The 15,014-nt window shown below is 54.4% G+C and overlaps 1 protein-coding gene across 2 annotated transcripts in view; it reads right to left on the reverse strand.

The window, feature by feature from the left end:
• Window positions 1-10,363, reverse strand: part of ROR2 (receptor tyrosine kinase like orphan receptor 2) — a 193,176-nt gene extending 182,813 nt beyond the window's left edge. For both annotated transcript variants that reach the window (XM_032427538.1, XM_032427537.1), the window contains exon 1: window positions 10,324-10,363. The gene's annotated coding sequence lies outside the window, so the exon portion shown is untranslated. The remainder of the gene's footprint in view (window positions 1-10,323) is intronic.
• Between the last annotated feature and the right edge of the window lie 4,651 nt (window positions 10,364-15,014).

Below are 15,014 nucleotides of genomic sequence, written 5' to 3' on the forward strand. Positions count from 1 at the left end.
CACCTGATTCTGGAGGCTGGCATCTCCACACACACGGGGACAGAGGGGGGATTGTGTAGACCAATCACCTGCAACACGAATCCTTCTGCAGCCTGCTGTTTGCCCCACCCAGAAACTCGCGCGGAATCACTGCTCTGTCGGCACCCACGGGTCCCCGTTTTCATTTCGGCCGTCGTGGAGACACGGTGCCGGTGATCCGGGTCCCGTGAAAAGACATGTCGGTATTTCCAACTTGTCTCCGTTAGAAACGGGGCAGCAGTGAGCAGCACGCCTCCCCGGCGCGCGGGGATATTCTCAGAGCAAGCCACAGAAGGGTGTATTTTGGATGTGAACGGTCAACGCGAATGGCCCTCAAAGTGGCCACATACACCCCCCCCCACCTCCGCCAGGCCCCCCGCGCCAGCGCTGACACGGTCCTCCTTACCCGCTCCGACTCCAGCCAAAGCTCAGCGGAGGGCCACTGGGGTACCTGATCATCTGCACCGTGTTCCCGCCCACCAAGGCCAACGCTCTCCCCGGGGTCCTGGCCTCCTGTATTTGCCCCTCCGCAAGCCGCCTGCCGTACACCGTGTCCGTTTTCACTGGGACGCTGATCTTCTCATCTACCTGTGAGTCATGTATTCCGGATACGAACCTGCTCATCTGCCCTACAGGTCGTGAACGGGTTCTCGCCGTCCCGCGGGCTGGGTTTTAGGGTGGACGTCAGACCCTCCGCAGCAAGAAGCACAAAACGGAGTCTGCTGATGCGCTGTTGCTGGGAAAACCGGGAGGGCCGGACAGCTCCAACACCTCCCTCCGCCTTGGCTATCGACACCTTCGTAACCTTTGCCTGATGAAGGCGGGCCCCCGGGAACGGCGAAGAAGGGTCTGCTCCAGGCAGGGTGCCGCAGGGCCTCTCTCCTGGAGGTGCTGAGGAGCACCCGCCAACAGGAGCCGGGAATGAAGGATCAGCCCAGCTCGATGGGGCCTTCCCGGGGCCCCCACACACCCCCGGTGGGGTCCTTCCCCACAGAGTGCCCACAGCCCCTGCACCTGCTGGAATTCAGCGGCGCAGCCCCACCGGGACCCCCAGGTCTGGCCGAAGGCCGCTCGGATGGTGAAAACCAAAGTTAACGGGCACACCTTGCCTGCATCCCGCCACGAACAAAGCCAAGTGTCAAAGGCCATTTTGCAGCGAGCTGGGAAAACAGGGCAGGGCCTGGGTCTCAGATAACACTTGCCTGTGATAACAGGCAAGTATTGAGATTATGTGGAGAACAGTCCTGACCATTCATGCAGAAGTATTTACAGGTAGAAAATGAAGGCTGTCTGGGACCCGTTAAGAGGGCCAGGGGAAATGAAACCAAATTAACAGAACATGTCACTGTTGAGGCTGCATGAAACATATAGAGGGGTTCACTGTACCAGTCTCATTGTGTGTATGTCTGAAGTTTTCTATAATTAAAAAGGAAAAACGTGTTAGAAGTCCTGGCGATCCAGAAACGAGACTAGGACTTGGGCAATTTTCAGTCTAGTCGAAGAAACTGGTGTCAAACACACGGGAGTCCCGGCCCTCCCCCAGCTCTGTGTGAGGTCTGACACCATTTCCGATAAAATACAACCGTTTCTGTCTTTCTTCTCAGGGATACTGGCTACGGTCACACGTGTGTATCCCTGTTCAGTCCTCTCTTTGTAAATCATTTCAAATTTGCAGAAAAGTTGCAAGATTCATGCAGGAATTTCCCCCCACCCATCCTCTAGACCAGACCCACTAATTTTTCACGTTCCACCCACGTCTGTCATTCCGTCTCCATACACACGGTGCTCTCACTCCGAGCCTCAGAGAGTAGACTGTAGACATCATGCCCCTTATCCAGTAACGCCCGGTATGGACTTCCCAAGAGGCGGGACATTCTCTTCCATAGCCCCCCTACAACTCACAAACTCAGGAACCTTGACTTTGACAACACTTCTGAAGAACTCACCCTCACGTTCCCATTTCACCAAGCGTTTCCACGCGTTTCTGCCGTAGCCCAGACCCGTGTGAAATCACACTCTGCATAGAGTCGCCCCCTCCTGCCGCCTCCTTCGAGCTGGACCCGTTCCTTGATGTCTTTGCCCTTCACGACCTTGACGTTTTCCACTAAAAGCCAACTGCTTCATAAACTGCCCGTCCCCGTGTTGGGCTTGCTGGTTTGGGTCAGGCTGTGTCGCCCCAGCTGCGATGCAACCCAAGTGACACCCTTCTCAGAAGAGCGACATCCATCTGCCCGCCCTGGTGGCCTGAGCCTTGATCACCCAGTTAGGGTGACGTCCTGTGCCTCCAGTCTTGTCACTTAACTGTCCCCTCGCACAGGAGGGCTCTGCGGGGAAACACTCTGAGCCAGGAACTTCTCCTGCTCCCCACTATGCGTGGCCTCTTCCAACTGGATTCAGCATTCATTGATGACGCTTGCCCAAATCAATCTCCACGATCACTACTGCGACCTGCGATTTTTCCGACTCACCGCCCATTTATTAGTTGGTGTTTTGCTAAAGGGCAGTGGCCTCTCTTCCCCATCCCTTCTATTTATGGAACATAGTAGCGTCTCCCAAAATTCATATCCACCTAATACTTCAAATGGGACCTTATCTAGAAATCATCTTTGCAGAAGTAACAAGGGAATTGCCACTGTTACTCTGTTTTATTGATAATAGCTGTCATCGTGGTTGTGAGGTGGGACCTCGTTGTGCTTTTGATTTGTATTTCTCTAACGACTAGTGATGTTGAGCATCTTTCTGTATCATTTGTGTTATCTCAGCCTTCTTGTATATCTTCCCTGGGGAAATGTCTACTCAAATCCTTTGCCCATCTTTAAAATCAGATTGCTGGGCGCCTGGGTGGCTCAGTTGGTTAAGCGACTGCCTTCGGCTCAGGTCATGATCCTGGAGTCCCTGGATCGAGTCCCGCATCGGGCTCCCTGCTCGGCAGGGAGTCTGCTTCTCCCTCTGACCCTCCCCCCTCTCATGTGCTCTCTCTCATTCTCTCTCTCTCTCAAATAAATAAATAAAATCTTTAAAAAAATAAATAAATAAATAAATAAAAATAAAATCAGATTGCTTGGGGTTTTTTGGTTGAGTTGTGGGAGTTCTATATATTCTGGATATTAACTCCTTCTCAGGTATATACAGGTTTGTACGGATTTGCACATATTTACTCCCATTCTGTGGGTTGCCTTTCCACTCTGTTGATCATTTCTTTTGGGGTACGTCCAATTTTAATGAATCCAGTTTGTCTATTTTTTCTTGTTTTACCTGTGCTTTTGGTGCCGTATCCAAAAAAAATCATTGCTAAGTCCAATATCATGCTAAGTCATGACACTGGACTTCGCAAAGTTTACTTATGTTTTCTTCTAAAAGTTTTATAGTTTTAGCTCTTATGTTTAGGTCCCTGATCCATTTTGAGTTAATTTTTGTGTATGATATGAGGTAAGGGTCCAACTTCATTCTTATGAATGTAGAAATCCTGTTTTCCCAGCACCCTTTGTTGAAAAGACCGTCCTTTTTCATCAAATGATCTCGGCACCCCTGTCATTTGCCATGGGATAGGGCTTATTCCTGGGCTCCCAGGCCTACTCTGTTGGTCTGTGTGTCTGTCCGTATGCTATTGTCGTGGTTACTGTAGCTTTGTCATATGTTTTAAAATCAGGAAGCGAGGGGGCGCCTGGGTGGCTCAGTCAGTGAAGCATCTGCCTTCCGCTCAGGTCATGGTCCCAGGGTCCTGGGACTGAGTCCTACATCGGGCTCCCCGCCCTACTCGGCGGGGAGTCAGCTTCTTCCTCTCCCACTCCCCCAGCTTGTGCGTGCTCCCTCTCTCTGTCAAATAAATAAAATCTTTAAAAAAATAAAATAAAAACAAAATAAATAAAAGATCTGAGGTAATCCGTATCACTTTCTATTTCTCCTTTCCTTGTTTTTGTTTTGAAAACTAAGCAGATGCACAACCAGCCAGGCCCCCAACTTGTGCACTGCATCCACCTCTCACGTTCATTAGACAGAGCACCCCCTTGTCACGTCTCCTCCTGTAGACTTATCACGGTCCTCGATTTTTCACTATTTCAAACTGCTCTGGAAACATGTCCGATGTTATACGAAGACTACGATATGGTGACAGGGGGCTTACTTCACTGTCAGGAAGAAAATTCCCAGTTTCCAAATGTTATTTCCAAATAACATAAATAATAAATAAAATAATAAATAAATAATAGGAGAGTGTTCTATAAGAAAACACAAAATAGCATCCTATTGGAGGGCTACAAGGTAGACTCTCCACGGAGTGTGACCCAGGGGCTGTGCCTGAAAGCTTTTTCCCTCCTGCAGCCCCTCCCTCCCTTGTCACGGCCCTCCTGCCATCCACTTGTAAGCTGCTCACTTTCTAGAGGGAGCTCCTAGGTCCACACCAAATTCCTCATTGTACCCCAAACCTTACTCATTCTCCTATCCAATGTTGTTGCCTGCCAGGAGCCAAAATGTTGAGTGCGACCCTCCTCCAGACCCCGAGGGGATGAATGGACTTTTCTTCTGCCCAGTTCCCCACCCCCCCGCAGGAAGCTCCTTATGCAGTACCTTTCCTGGGAATTCCCCCAATGAGTCCAACACCAAGGCCCTCAATTTTTCACGCACCTCCTTCCTTGGGTACAAACACATGACCCTCTCAAGCCCACCCGCTGCTGCCAAATTATCCCCTAAAACACGGCTGCAACACACCATCCCTTGGCCCACGCACCCCCTCACATCTTCACATCCCCAACACCCCTGTGACTTGACTCCCGGGACTCCCGCTGCCCCATGGAAGGCACAGTGCTTTCACTTCCTCCTGCTCCTTCCTGCTGTGAGCACCTGGCTGCCCTGGGGGCCGTGGCTGGGGTCTGGGGTAAGGGAGCTCTCCACCAGGCGGCCCGCGTCGCCGTCGGGGTGAATTTGTCCCTGAGCGCGTCCTCACATGTCACTTCCTTTGTCCCCCGCCCTAGAAGTGGGTCTCCCGGGGGGAACCTGCTTCTGCACGCCCCAGGGTGCCTGATATCACATGGGGGCTAACAGGCAAGGGGCAAGGTGTCCTCGGTCCTTCCTCCGTGCACATGCTTGGAACCTGCAGGGTACACGTTCCTCCAGGACGCATTCTTTCGAGTCTTCCAGGCGTCGGGTTTTGAGATCGCAGACTTGGCCTAATTCAAGCCAACAGTCGTCACAAAGACCATTTTATGTGCTCCTCATGGAGCTGCGGTGTCGCCCCTCCCAAACACACGTACGCACACACAGGCGTGGTGCACACACGTGTTCACGTAATTCTGTGTAGCCCCGTGCGGGGCGCAGTAGGCTCCGTGCTGGGCACCTTGGGGCAGGGCCCTCTGGGTCCACACGTTAGAGTCCATCCAGCTGGGTTCTGCCTTCCCACCTCCCACAGGCAACAAACAAAGCAAACCAAGTGGAGCCCCTCCTTGCCCCGACAGAGGAGAGGAACAGCCCCTGGGCGGGGGAGGGGGGGGGCGGGCGACAGAGCTCCCAGCAGTGATGGGAATGTCCTCTGTGTGCGTGGACCTGTGAAATCCAGCCAGTGCAGCGAAGGAAGTGAATCTTTCATCTCAGTTTAATTAATTTTAACCTGAAGAGCTACATGTGCCCGGCAGCGACTGTCCTCCCGGGCTCAGGTCTGCAAGGGGGATTTCTGTCTTTTCAGTGCATGCTGGGTTAACTAGCCCCCCAGGGGGGCGCCGGGCTGCGGGAAATCACTGGGCTGGGAACTTGGGGGATGTGGGGCAAACCCTCCCCCACTCCCAGGGGACTTGAAGCAGCAGCCACATTCTCCCCAGATAACATCTCACAAGTGACAGCCTACTGGAGCTCATTCCAAAGACAATTAAAGACACACACACACCACTTCCCACTGGAACGTGAGACTTTCTAGAAGACAAGCCACTTAGTCTAATTAGGCCAAATTTTTCTGTAATTACTTCCTTCCCTTTGGCTTTTGATTTTTTTTTTTTTTTTTTTTTGGTACTTTCTGAGATAGAACTTAAACACACACAACAAAACAAACAAACAAAAAACAGAACAGAAATCCCAAAAAATGGTGCAAACCACACCAGCACGATTCCTTATTTTTGAAAAGCTTTCCTCAACAATTCCTTGACCACTCTGTTACTATGATTTTAAATAGATCACACTGCCCGTACATTCTCCGACAATTGCACATGTGAGCAGAGCTGTCCTGCCCTTATTTCCAAGCTCCTCGACATCACCAAATAAATACCTACCAGAGAGAGGCTGGTACCAACCCCACCAGTTGCAGCCATAATTAATGGAGCTCCTCTTGTTGCTCCAATTGTTACTTCAAAACTCAGGAAGCCCTCACTACTCATCAGACTCCTACCATTTCTGTTCTGCAGTGAACAACACAAAACCAAAGAACCCAAAGGGTCACTGCAGGGCAATGTTTCCAACATCAGTGCTTTTAACCCCAACTGTCCTCTCATGAAGTGGCTACTGGCCACGGCAAATCCAGACCTCTCGGGCAATGCTTCCTCTCTCTGCAAAGCAAAGCCCCCTCTGCTCTGAAAGCTTTCGTGCATGGTGTTCCTGGAGGTCCCCTGGCAGTCACCACAGGGTCCCCAAAGAAGGAAGGATCTTTTTTTTTTAAAGATTTTATTTATTTATTTGACAGAGAGAGAGACAGCGAGAGAGGGAACACAAGCAGGGATAGAGAGAGAGGGAGAAGCAGACTTCCCGCTGAGCAGGGAGCCCGATGCGGGGCTCCACCCCAGGACCCTGGGATCACGACCTGAGCCGAAGGCAGATGCTTAACAACTGAGCCACCCAGGCGCCCCAAGAAGGAAGGATCTTAATGACAACCTTCTCTACCGGGATGGAGTCGGAGCCCTTCAGGAGCCCCCCGTGGGGCACAGCAGGGCAAACCCAAAGCTTTGCTACCGTGCCCTTTTCCACACTGCTGCAGGGGAGGCCGAGGGGTCGGTTCCCAGGGAATGGACCAAATAAACACCAAAAGGCATCTGACATCAACGAATGTTTTAGAAGGTGGTCGTAAACCTTGGGTGGGGGTAACACTTAGCAGCCCACTGCCTTTTCCTTGACTGCAACTTGGAATGATATAATTAGAGCTCTCCCAGGGGAAAGAGAGAGTACACAAATTTCCTGTGCTTCATCAGGCTGACCAGGATTCTGCAGATCAGGGAGGCCAAGCCCTTCACACCCAGGTCCCATTTCAATGATAATAACTTTCCACATCCTGGCCTCCCCGTGGTGGAATGCATTTTAAAGGAGCGCCCCTTCTCCAGCCCCTTCTTCTGAAACCTGGCTTCAGAAATCCCCCTTTAGAGGATTCATCCTCCCTACCTGTCTGAGGAGCTGTGGCCCCAGGACATTTCTATCCCACAGATGGGGGTGGGGAGGGAAGATTCCAGAGGAAAGAGCCCTGTTAAACCCAGGCTCTGCAAGGCTTAAGTGTCTCAGAGGTTAAACCAAGGCTAACTGACTATTCATGGCGAACAAGTACTTCACAGCAAAGAGACACACAGAAACACCAAACGAGGCTGTACTTTGACCAAACAATAGGAAAAAGGTCTCCGTTATAGGAAATGGAAATGCCGTTCCCATTGCCTGGTCCATCTGCAGATCACTGTCCCCAAAAACTACCCCAGGAAGCCCATTCTGAAACCCCTGCTGTTTTTTTGCATAGGAAACATTAAGCAAAATTCTGGTCGTTTTTCCAACGGTGACTTGCTTTGCTGATTGAGAGCTGGGCCTCACTGCCTAGAGGCCCGCGGGCAGCCCGCGCTGTTTTTGTGAGCGCTCAGTCCCGCAGCTCACTGTGGGTGCCCTTGAGGACCAGCAGTGTTCAGGTCTCAGGACGGCATCCAGCATGGAGCAGACACCAGGGTTAAACGTGCTCTCGCTGTTAAATACTGCAACATTTCAAACGCGTGCTTCTTTGCTCCGTGCACAGCCGTAATCAAAAAAACATGTTGTCTTACCATATACATGAAAACTTTTCTTTTTCCAAAGTCTTCTTACTCAAGATGTTTTCGTTTGCTTGCTTCCAAATGGACCACGAGCATTATTTATTATAACCATCAGTCCAAGAATCTGGGCCAGAAGTCAAAGCTGCTGCGCTGTCAAAACGGGGAAAGGGAGAACTCCCAAAACGGCCACTCCCAGCGCATCCTACCTAGGCGGGGCACGCAGCCCATCAGGTGTTTGTCTCCTTAGGGAACAGAGCCGTCCATAAAAATGTACAATAAGAACTTATAAATCCTTCTACAATACCCTTTCCATGTTTTTACATAGTAACATCTTTTGTGTATAAAATACACTCAGGTTACAAGGAGGCCTCTTCACAGCAGAAAAGATGCCAAGTCCCCAAATCTCCTGTCGTCATAAAATTGTATTCATATTTTGAACATGAACAAATTTGAATTTTCAGCTAACCGAGCATTCCAGAAGAGGACGATGAACACCTTTCCTACTCCCTCCCCAACTGGAGATGATTATTTTATAACTGGAAAAAAGAAAGTTACCTCCGCTCAGGGTTCAAGAGTTAAGGAGAACGACCCAGGATTGCTTTGTTCCTCAGAGATTTCTGAAACTCGACTGGGAAAGACAGCAATGTTTAAACTACTCCGCCCGGAAACGCGAGTTACTTTCCCGAGCTCGTTCCAACGTTGGTATGAGCAACAGAAGGGTGGTCTTTCTCCCGGCGCCCAGCTCTCACCCCTCCGCGCCGCACAGCACCCCACCCTCCGCACGCGCAACGCAAACCACCGCAGCCGCAGGTCGGCCAGGCAGAGAGCGTGGTGCGGGACAACCCAGCCCCGCGCGGCCACCGCGCGTCCGGGCGCCGAGTTAAGCCGCTTCCGCCCCCCTCCCACAGCGCAGCGAACGGATCCCCCCGCCCCCTCGCTCTAAAGGGGAGAGGGATTCTTGCAGGGAGGAGGGGTGCAGAAATCCGCAGGGATGTTGGCGAGAATCCCCCAGGCTGACTTCGAATAGGCTAGTTACCACTGCACCGTGCACGCACCCTGAGCGCTTTATGCTTTAAGGGACAGCGACAGACTTACGCAAGCCCCCTTCCCAAACCAAGTAACCAGAAATGTCTGACATAATCAGCATCTGCTTAAACCCAGACGACTCCCTGAAAAGGCTGCCCAGCATTCCTGATTGTGTAGACAGGTCCCGGAGCGCGCAGCTGCCAGCAAGACGCGGGCGGGAAGAGTGAGCCCCCTTCTGCGACGGTCCCCTGACTCTCACCTGCCGGCAGGCATACATGGTGGGTGGTGCACGATGCGAGAGGCGGGCAACACTGAATCCCTCTTAAGTGTAAGGGGGCAGCTCACACATTTCTGGGGCTGGAGGCGAACCTCCTCAGCCTCCCAACGTCCCGGCCTGGAGGCACCGCCGCCCTCCCCCACCCCGGCAGGGTGCCCGGAATTCGGCCGCGGCGCGCGGGCCGGAGGTGCTCGGGGGTCCGGACGGCGTGGGCGAGCGCCGCCTCCTCCGGCTCCCTACACGGGGGCCCCAGGCTCCCTCCGCACCTCGAGGCAGTTCCCGCATGCCCCGGGGCCCACGCACACAAGCCCGCGCGGTGACTCCGGGGGCAACGTGTGCCCCTCCAGGAAAATGCCACCGGGAACCCGGGCCCGACCCTCCGGCCGCGTGCCTCGTCCCGGGTCCCGGGGTGCCGCCCCAGCAGCCTAAAGGCCGCCCCGCGACCCCCCGACCCCAGGCAGGAAACGCCACTCGGCTACCTCCCGGGAGTGGAGGAGGGAGCTGAGGGGCCAACAAAAAGGAAGCCAAAGTCCCTTTCGATCTAGAGATGGGGGGCGGGAACCCCATCCCCCGGGCCCCGCCCGACTGCGGCGCCGGCCCTGGGTGGGGGGCTCCGGCGGAGAGGGGGGCGCGGGGGCCGTGAGCCCTACAGGGGGAACCTGGGAGGACAAGGACCGAGTCAAAATCCTGAGAACTAAAGACACATCTGCGGACCCGGGACCGGGCCACCTTCACACTCACGACCCTCGCAGACTCCTGGCCGGGGGCTTCCCCGTGGGCGCCGGCGCCGCTCGCCGGGTCTCTGGAAACACTTAGCCGTCCCCAGAGCGCGCCTCATTGGAAGCAGCCCCGGGCGGCGGGGCGCGGGGCCGAGGCGGGCCCGGCGGGGAGGGGCCCTGCGCGGCGCCCCCTGATCGGGAGAGAGGCCGGGGGCACAGCCGCGGAGGCGCAGACCCGAGAGCGCGAGCCCCCCCGCCCGTGCACCAAGGCGACGCGCAGGGGAGGGCGCGGGGCGGCGGGTCCTACCTGAGGTCCGGGGCACGCAGAGCAGGAGCGCGGCGGCCACCCAGACGGTCGGGGCGCACATCAACGGCAGCGCCGAGCCCGGGGCCATGCCGTGGGCCGGGGGGCCGGGGCGCGGGGGCCGGCGGGGCCGGGCGCCACCACCCCTGTCGGCCGCGCGTCCGCTGCCCTTTTTCCCGGGCTCTGCGCAAGTTGGTCCCTTTCGAAGAACTCCTAGTCTTCCTCCTGTCGCGGCCCGAACGCGCCGCGAGGCTCCGGGCGCGGCGCGGGCTGGCTGCGAGGCTCCGGGGCGCGGGCTGGGCGTCCCGCCGGCCGCGGGGATGAGCGCTGGGGGCGGACCGCGGGCGCGCAGGAGGCAGGGTCCCCGGCTCGCCCGCCCCGATGGGCAGAGCAAGGCCGGCGCCGGCGCCCCCTGCCGGAGGGACGCGCCTGCGGCAGGCGGGGCGCGCGGGCGGCGAGGGGCCGGGACCAGGGGCCGCCGCACCAGCCCCGGACGGGCCTCCCGCGCGCGCCCCCGGCACGCTTAGACGCAGAGGTGCGCCTTGGGGGCGTCCCGCCGGACCTCGCCGCGGCTGCCCGCGCCACAGCGGCGCGCTGGGCAGTTGGCATCCACGCTCAGGGGGCGGGACCCCCGGGGGCCTGGTCACAAATCGGTAACTCAGGCCCACCCGGCCAAATCAGACAGCTACTCGGTCCCAGAAACCGGCGGCGCAGGAGGAAGAGAAGCGAGGGCATGGAGAAGCGAAACGGTCAAGGAAAGAAACAGGCCAGGCCGCGTCCCCGCCGGGGGCCCTCCCGGGCTCTCGCCACGCTGCGCGGTGGGGACGACCAGGTCCTTCCAAAATGCCCAGAAACCGCCGGGACTAGAGCAGCGTAGAAGGAGCGCGATGCTATCTGAAGCCACCGTGGCTTTTGGTTTACTGTTAAAAGCAAATTGTGTAATTTTACCCATTAAAGGCAGAACACTATTTGTTCTCTGCAGAGCCCCAGAACATGCAGAAGTAATTTGCTTCACTTGTAAAAGACATTTTGAATGCAATTCAAATAGCATATTTTCTTGCTTATTCTTGGTTTTGCTTAACACATGCCAAGGTCTGGAATTGGAAAGCCTGACCCTCCTGTTTGTAACTTAGGAATTTTCTTTGTTTTTGCTCTCTTGCAGAAAGGATTTGGAACCGCCCCCGTCTCCGTTGTTTGTTTTGTGAGATTTATCTTTCAACTGATTATCAAGCAGTTTGGCGTTTTTTGCTCAAGCCCCATTTCCTGCTAGTTGGGGTGAATTAGGGAGAGCCCTGGCCTTGGGTGCCAGACCCGGAGGCAGCTGGGCTTGCCCCCCTTCCCCACCCCACCCCCGGATTGCCCCTCCACTGCCTCACACATGGCAGGAAATAAAAGTTCTCTAGCCGTGGTCTGCTGACAACATGGCTGAACCAGCCCCCGCGCATTACCGCTGTTAAAATGATTTAGGCCCGCACGTCTCTGGCGAATCTGTTTGCGGCAACATCCCACACACTTCTCTTTCCTGATGCACACTGTAAGGACCGTGCCTGGCCAAGGGACAGCCGGAAATCCAGGGAGAAAGGGAGATGATGATAAAATAGTTAACCAATGGTGGAGGCCTGAGCACAGACGGTCGTCTGAATTGTTTGAGGACCGCCAGGTCTTTATCTTTGGTTTTTTCCTCACTTTCCTTCCCCTGGGGGCCCTCAAGGATGCTTTCAGAGTAAATAAGGCCTTAAGAGTTGGTCTTGAGGCACTTGGTTCCAGACTCCTGCATTCTGGATCTGGTGGAGAGCAGAGAGGGAAGGCAGAGGACGGTCCCTCCGCAGCGCTCCATCCTGTTGCTGGATCTGTGCTCCCTTTTGCTTTCTGCTGCAGAGACTTGACCTTGTAGTTCCAGGACTATTCGGTCCAGAGCTCCACCACTTACTTTCGGTGTGAACTTTGGGGAAATGATCTAATCATGCTTCAGCCCCTCATCTGTGTGCAATTTCACATGACTGGGCTCCCCGCAAACCTGACCTGAGAGTTTAAACAGCAACATATATTTTTGCCGACAGTTCCTTGGGTGGGGTCAGAAATGTGGATTATATCACACATGATTCCTTAAAGGTTTATAAAAATTATCTTTTCAGCATTTCTTTCTCCGCAGTTCCCCTACCTATAACTCTGGCCGGCTCCTGCCTATCTTCCCCCTTCACTCCCTCCTTCCTCCCTTTCTACAGGTTCAGAACCTATAGGAACAAATGCAGTAAACTTATCCTCATGAACGGGGACAGTTGAAATAATGTGCTTTCTAAGTAGTAGAATGTGGCTTTGATCCCAAGTCAGACGGAGGCTGCTTGTCCCCTCCAACCTGGACTATACTTAATGATTGCGGCAGGACACATCACCACCAAACCTAACAGCGTAAACCCGCAAACTTTTATTATTCCACTAGTTTCTGTGGGTTGAGGATTCAGGAGAGGCTTAGCGCAGTCTGGCTTCGGGTCAGCCCGCGCTGCCTCACCTGAAGGCTGACGGAGGCCAAAGGGTCTTCACAGGGCAACCTGCTCACACTCCTGGCTAGTGAGTGCTGGGTGAGGGTGGGAGGCCTCCCTCCCTCCCACACGGATCTGTCTACAGGGCGCCCTGAGCATCCTCCAATACGGCAGCTGACTGACCCCACCGTGAGAGCCAGGGGGCAGCTGCAGTGTCTTTTATAACTGAGCTTTGGAAGTCACACACAGTGATTTCCACAGTAGCCTGTTGCCCTCATAGGCCTCTTTGTGGTAGGAGGAGGCTGCATGGGGCTGTGTATACCAGGAGGCTGAGTGCCGCCCCACCTGGATGGAGCACGGCCATGCTGCCCTCAGAATAGGCAGCAGGAAAGAGGGAGAGGAAATGAGCGTGGTGGGCCCCCTGGAAGACCACGAGGGGAGCCATGCAGGTATCTGGAGGAAACCATTCAGGTGCAGTGACGGGCTGGTGTGAAGGCGGAGGGGTCCTGAGGTAATTGAGGAACAGCCCATTGGCCATTTGTATGCCTTCTTGTGTGAAATGTCTGTTTAAATCATTTGTTCATCTTCTCACTGGGTTATATATCTTCTTATTTTTGAGTTTTACGAGTTTTTTATATGTTCTCGATAGAAGCTTATTTCACGCCAGATAAAGATTCAGATGACGTGTTCTCTCAGCCTCCAGTTTGTCTTTTGGTGTTTTTTTAACAGTGTCTTTTCATAAGAAGCACTTTCTCATGTTAATGAAATTTTTTCTTTTACAAGTAGTGCTTTTTGAGTATCAGTAATGCTGGATCAGACCAAAAAAATGAGGAGGGATCTGGAGTACCAGAGCATAGCAAACATCACTGCACTGATGGGAAAGGTGGGCAGCCACCACTCACTGCCCCTGCCCACTGCACTCTTGCGGGGAACACATGCACACCAGTGCAGGGGCGATGCTCACATGTTCGTTCCTCTTTCAACGGGGAGAATCCTCCCCTGGATTGTACCCTTCGCTCTACCAGCAGCAAGCGATGCAGAGGTCCAAGCACAAACAAGATGGCCCCATGGCCCCACCCTCTCGGCCAGTCCAGCTCTGGGCCCCCCTTGAATCACACAAACAGCGTGGCCAAGGTCAAGGACATCTTTGTTTTTCTCTTGCTCAGCCTTTCCGCAGCATGTTATCCTAGACGGTTGCTGCCTGAAAGTTCACGTTTCTGCTCAGCTTCATGACACCAAGGACCCTGGGCCCCCCCCCCCCCCCCCCGCTGCTTCTCTTGGTGTTCCTCGTTGTTCTCCCCTTGGCCTTTAGGCTGGGCATGGTCTCTTCGCTCTGCCATCTCTTCCAAGCCTGTGGCTTCAGCTGCCACCGTCTGCCCGGCAACGCTGGTGTTTATATCTCCAACCTGAACCATTACCCTCACCTCCAGACCTGTGTTTTCAACCGTCTCTTTGGCATCTCCACTTGTCTGTCCCACTGGCACCTCAGACTCAAATTATCCACTCCTGATCTACACTCCTGATCTACACTCCCCGCCACCCTGAACCTGGCCTGAAACCTAATCTTTTCCCCAAATTCCCTCCCTCACCCAACGGTACTGCCATCCATGCTCCCTGAGACACACACGGAGGCCCCGCCGTTGGCCCCTCGTCTCTCTCGTCCACCCCCTTGCCATGTCCTGTTGGTTTTACTGCCTGGATGCTTCTGCCTACTGTCCTTTGTCCCCAGTGCCCTCACCCTAACTCAAGAAAAGATCATCTCTTGCCTAGTTAAGAGCCTCTGTCCCAGTCTCCCCACTTCCTCCATCACCCAGCTCCAACGGGCTCCCCACACCTACATAAAAGATCCTTTCTTTCTTTCTTTTTTTTTTTTTAAGATTTTATTTATTTATTTGACAGAGAGCAAGAGAGGAAACACAAGCAGGGGTAGTGGGAGAGGGAGAAGCAGGCTTCCCGTGGAGCAGAGCCTGATGCGGGGCTCGATCCCAGGACCCTGGGATCATGACCAGAGCATGATCCCAGCAGATGCTTAACCGACTGAGCCACCCAGGTGCCCCCATTTTTTTCTTTCTTAAGTAGGGTCCACACCCAGCATGGAGCCCAACAAGGGGCTTGAACTCACGACTCTGAGATCAGGACCTGAGCTGAGATTAAGAGTCAGACCCTCAACTGATTGAGCCACCCAGGCACCCCAGAAAGCTCTTCCAAGCCCAG

The sequence above is a fragment of the Phoca vitulina genome, unplaced genomic scaffold (genome assembly GCF_004348235.1).
Source record: "Phoca vitulina isolate PV1807 unplaced genomic scaffold, GSC_HSeal_1.0 scaffold37, whole genome shotgun sequence".
Taxonomy (NCBI): Eukaryota; Metazoa; Chordata; class Mammalia; order Carnivora; family Phocidae; genus Phoca; species Phoca vitulina.